Below are 6,028 nucleotides of genomic sequence, written 5' to 3' on the forward strand. Positions count from 1 at the left end.
ATGCCTCCTCAAGCTCCGGTCACTCCAAGCTTCTCCTAGCATCAGCACGGCACATGGCCATGGTTTGGCTGCAGATCTGAAAGGAAAGCTTTAAGAAAAATGCCATTTGTATCTAACTATGGCAGCTGTTTGTTGTCTTCTCCCTAGCTTTATCGTTCTGAAGAGAGCTCTGAGGCAGCGAGGGCTGCACAGGCCATGAACAGATGGCTGGATCTGGACACACAGAAACAGTTTCTCCCACTTCTCCAAGTTCTATCTCTGGATTCACCTGCCAGAAGCTGCTTTAAGTAGGGTATTTGTTCTGAGCCAGGAGCTCTCAGCACAGCACAGCCTCAATTTCCCAAACCCCTTATTCCCACCCGACACCAGCGAGCCAGCAGCTCTGCAGGGATGGCAGGATGAGCTGCTGCCAAGGGAGGCAACAATGCTCCACAAAGCCCCCAGACAGGCACGAGGAGCTGTCAGTCTCTGCTCTGCTTCTGCTCTGTGTGAAGTGTAAATAAAAGTGGCCACGTGTGCGTGTATCTGTGCTGCCTGAGCTATTTGATGCTGCCTGTGCTGTTTGATTCTGCTACATCAGGAAGTTCTGATTTAATCTGTAGTTAAAATAGGCTCATTTACAAAAGCACTTAGAGCCAGCAGAGCAAAGTAGCTGTGCAGTGTTACTGATTTTCAAAGGCTTGAGTTTCCCCATCTGTAACTTCTGATTCTGGTGCTGTTTCCTGTATGGCAGCAGTACTGAAACAACTACGGCGCAAAGAGGGTAACGAAGATAATTCTAAAATTCAGTGATGAGTTTGAAGATAATACTAAGAATTTAATAATTTACCAAAGCTTTTTTACACCACAAGGCTTACCGAAAGTTCATGGGTCTTGTGCTCTGTTCGCTGTATCTCTGGACTTCATGATTCAAGATTCTTGGTGCATGTCTGAGAGGCCCAGCTCCTGAAATCCAGGCATTTTCTTTGTTCCTCCTCCACCCTTTGAAGGTGAATTTCTCCTCCTGGTAGAGGAAAGGTTGAAAAGGCAGAAGCAAGTAAGTATGAAAGGCTCAGGAATAAAAGGCAGACATGAATAATTCTGGATCTTTTTAATGGCTTAAAGACAGTCTCGCGCTTTGTGTTTGGCCTGATGTGCATTGTTTGAATGCTGGGTGCTGGTCATGCTCAAAAGTCCTACCAAAAATTCCCCCCGTGTTATGCTCTCACCACAAAAGAAGCAAGGTTTCGCAGGTTTCACCTCGGGAGCACTGGAGGAGCCCGCTTTTGGGGGCCGAAGGAGGGCCTAGGCCATCTCCAAACATCACAATACGTTTAGCTCACCAAAATCAATACAGGGAACGTAAGTGGGATGATGACTGAAGAGGTTTTTCTGATAGTTACAGAGCTTTCTTTGGAGTCTGAAAGGCCGAAAATACAGTCACAGCACCTAGCTGGAGACTGAAGATGGGATTGAGAAATGGAATAATTTATCAGACTGCAGCTAAAGATAGAAGTAAGTGTGTCATACTCGTGCCATGTAAAGGGCAGGATGAAGACATTTTAGGAAAACTGACATGGGAAAAGAGAGAATAAGCTGCTGAGAACATCCAGGGAGATCAGGAAAAATTTTCATGAGAGGAGAATGTCACAAAGACCACCAAAACCGTCAGTCTTCACAAACTATTTTTATTGAAGATATATATAACCTTAGTACCTAACATAAAGAATCATTTACCATGTTAGAAGTAATTAAGTCCTCATCAGCAAAATAAGGATGATTTTTTATGCCACTCCACAATTACTCCTGACAAATGTTTTTAATTTGGCCAAAACAATAGCAAGGAGGCTTTGTGGGTATCATAATAAGAGATCTAGACCTGAATGATTTGTTTCAGTCATCGCAGAGAGGGAACAATAAGAGGGAACAAGATGAAAATATAGAAAACAATGAATAATGCTGTACATAATTTTGGCTCTCATATTTTATTAATAAATCTCATGGTAGTTTGTGGTTTGCTTAGAGCTTCGGCTCCCAGATTCATTTAGTGAATAAGAACCTGAGTTCCCATTACAGAAAAACAAGTTTCTAATTTTCACAATTGCAAGAACACTTAAATTAGTGCAGTGCAGAGCAAGAAAAGGAACCAAAATATGTCTTCAAAGAGACAAGTTTGCAAGAGTCTTAACTCAGAACCAAAAATCTATCTTCTTACTCTAAGAACTCCACAGGCAGAGAGCTAAACCTTGGTTCTGACATTACAGCTGCAGTCAGGGTTGTATTTAAAGTGCATTTTTAAACAGACGTTGCAAAGGTTTGTATCACCATCTTTTTCTGCCCTTGGGACAACTTACTGAGCCTTGAAAACAACATGCCTTTGATCTCTATTTTACTTGCTTTTTCCTTCAGGAGACGCTGATGAGACCAGATTCTCACTTTGGTTCTGATGTGGAATAACTCCTTGGGCTTGTGCAAAGCCACCCTGTTTCCCTCCTGATGCGATAGTGGCAAGGAGCATCGTCCTATTGTCCTCTATCCTTTTGTCCCTCCTGCAGCAGAAGCCACCATTGTTCTCTTTTATTTACTTCCCTCTCTCTGTAAACCAGCAGGGCTTGAAGCAGAGGGACCCAGCTCTCCTCGTTAGAATAATTGGGCTGATTTATGAGAGCAAGATGCAGCGAGGCTCTTCGGCTCCAGCATTTCCCACTTGAGCCTGGGTGCCCGCTCCCTGCTGCCTGCCTGGGCTCTCGAACCTCTGCTTCGTTACACGCAGTTATAACATACAGAGAGATACAGCATAAAGCCTTTTTCCCTCCACGTGCTGTTCCTCACAAGGTGTTCATCCCAAGGTAATACTGGGGATCTAATTTAAATACTAAAGGAAAAGGAAAATTATCATGTTGGACCCTTTCTTAGCATTAACTGAGTGGAAATTTTGGCTTGTAAAATCCTCCTTGAGGAGGTTCACTACAGCATGTCAACAGAGCTGGTGTTGCTTTGTTCCCCTCCTGCACTGTGAAAGTTTTGCATCACTTTTAGGAAAGGGTTTTGTATTAGGGGTTATGGAATTTCCTTCTTTCAGAGAAAGTGTTACAAGTATCCCTTATTCGTCACTCCTTTCCTTGGTATCTCCATGGCAAAATACAGCCTGCACCTGGGAGGTTCTGCTGCTCTCTGGAAGACACATTTCAAATGCATGCAGACTTATTTTAAAACACATTTAAGGTTTTAAAAAAATATTATACAAGCAAACTTAAACAAACAAACAAACAAAAAACACTCCCACCCAAAACACTCAAAAAAACCAAACACACAACTGGCAATTCTGGTGCTGTGTTTCTGCAGGCACCTCAATCAAACAGCGACCAGCCCGCCAGTCCCGGCTGCCTGCACTTCCCAGGGAGATGTTTATGGTCACCTATTCAAAAGAAACCATACCCATCGCATGCTTTTGCTAACTGGGTGGCATTTGTAGTGCCTGAAGGGCAATTGAACCATTTTGTGAATCACACTTCTAGTCTGCAAGAATATTTTTTGTTTGGGGGCAGACCGATGGTGCCAGAGTTTCAAGAGTAGTTATTCATATTCAAGAGCCCTCCACATTGTAAAAGCCTCTGCAAACCCTCTGAAAAGCCTCAGCGAACTTGGAGAGCTTACGGTGTAACCAAGGCGGAGAAGTGAAAGCAGTAAGGGAATTAAGCATATGTTACAAACCGGCTCGAAAACCCTCACTGAAATTGCAGCTGTGTGCCAAAAAGCCTTGTACCACCCATGGCCCTAACATGTCACAAAAACAAATCGGCAGCAACACTTCTGCTGCCTCCACGTTGTCTCAGATGCTCCCAGCACGGCGTCCCTTGCTGGAGCATCCCGTCTGCCTGCTGCACGTACGGAGAAGCGGAGCTGGGCCTGGTTTCACCCATCCCATTCTGTGTTCACCGGGAAACAAAGCATCGAAAAATACACCCAAGCCACAGCTTTATTGTTCAGAGCTTGGTGTTTTAGACACGTAAATTCACAGCCTGGTCTTTTCTGCCTCCAGACAGTTATTTTGCTGGTGGATGTGGGGCGCTGCCATAGGAAGGGCTCAGTATTAATGCTGCTGATCGGTGTGGAAGAGCCACAGCTATAAAATGGAGAAATGGTTAAAATACTCCACAGTGTGCCCCTCTCCTAAACAATCATACTGTACTTGCTTTCCCTCTCTCTTCTCAAAATTGCTGCCTTAGGGAGGTACAGAATTACCATTGCCATAAACCGTAATCAAGATCAGATGTGCTAAGGGAAAGGCCTTGCTCAAATATCAAAGAGGCCTTAAACTGCCAAAACAGAGCGAGAGGGAGAAATCCTGAGGGAATCAGAGATGTAATTTACGACTGACCTTCATTTTAACTGGGAAATGCGTGCTCTCGAGAGGCAGTGCCCCCATGAGTGCATGTTTTGTTGTGTTTCAGCTCGCTGGGAACCCTGGCTGCAGCAGTATTGATCCCAGCTGCCGGACCACGCGCCAGGGGACTGATCGCAGACCCCATCCAGAAACATTTTTCCGCACTGAACTCCTCACAGCAGCAGCAGTGCCCTGCTTCGTCGTCCCCTCTTCATCGTCTGTGGCTCACTGCTTTGTTTTTGCAGCAATTGCATGAGTGCCTCTGCATTTTTGGCATTCTCACAACCCAGTTGTTGTCTGGATTTGGGAGCAATAGGAGATAACAACTCTGCAAGGGGATTTGTGCTGCCACAAGAGCAGTTGATGTCTGGATAAGCTCTCAGTCATTCAATTACAGGGCCAAGCATTACAAGAAAAACCAGACATATTACATCTCTGCAGTCTAATGTAAAACGACAGTGTCGCAGTGCCTCGGCCCTGCACGAGCTGCCTCCTTTTCTCCCTTTTACAGGGTAACGTTTGGCTGGAATCTCTCCACACCTCAGAAAAGTTCGGATTAAAATCTAGCTCCAAACGTATCTCTGCAATGGGCACAAATGGCATGCTGAACTTTGGGGGAAATTTGGATCCACATTCATCTATATTTTGTGGCTCAATTCTAGCCACGGTGTAAATCAAAGATACTTAGGTGCTGTCAGCTGAATCCAAGCACTGAGCTCCCTGGCTTCCCATTACGTGCGCTATATTAAACCAAACATTCATTTTTGTCATCTCAGAATTACGTTCTGAATTATTTTTCAATTCCGATTAAACGCTTTGATGAGAAAGCTTATTTTCTGTAATTCCACCTTTCATCTAAAAGGACTGAAAGACATGACGGCGCTTAGCAGGCACAATGAAAAGTGTGTCAGGAAAGCCCAGAGAGATGGCTGTCATGAAGCAACCTGTCACCAATACAGCAGCTATTTGTAAAGCCCACGGCTTGTCTGATAACCAGAGAAGTACCCTTGTCACGTAAAAGCCACAGCTCCTTCACAGCCTCCTGCCTCAGCTCCCCCTGTCAGCAGCTGTCAGCGTGCGTGGGGGACTGAAACAAACGGGCACTCGGGTTCGATGGCTGATGTGAAACAAACTCATCTTTTGAACGGAGCTTTTCCAGGTAGAAAACCTCCTGGAGTCAGCCGAATGAGAGAAATCTCTCCTCCCTGCAACATGTTGTTTTGCAACACAAAATATGTCCATTTACAGTAAATACAGAGATGTCTGCAATAAATTTACTGCAGTTTCAGAAACACAGATGGGATTTCTTGCACTTTCCCAAAGGGCTACATTTGCTCTAAAGAAAGCAGCGATTTCAGCTATTCTGTTATTTTTAGGAGCTCGCTCATCCCCAACATTTCTACTTCACTGAGAAGAGATAAAATCTGATTTATAGTTTATCTGCAATCAAGCAAGGAGATTAAACAATTCATCTTGTCACTTGCAATATGTTTCTGCTGCCTCCAGCATGTAATTTACACAACGTACATCTGTAAAAGCAGTTGCGAGCCCTGTGTAATCTGTAAGGAAAGGCTCAACATTCAGCACATTTTGCTGGGGAAAAACGCGGATTCGTGGCGTGACACAGCCAGTGCCAGTGACAACACTTGTCCCCAGAGACCC

The sequence above is a fragment of the Oxyura jamaicensis genome, chromosome 2 (genome assembly GCF_011077185.1).
Source record: "Oxyura jamaicensis isolate SHBP4307 breed ruddy duck chromosome 2, BPBGC_Ojam_1.0, whole genome shotgun sequence".
Taxonomy (NCBI): Eukaryota; Metazoa; Chordata; class Aves; order Anseriformes; family Anatidae; genus Oxyura; species Oxyura jamaicensis.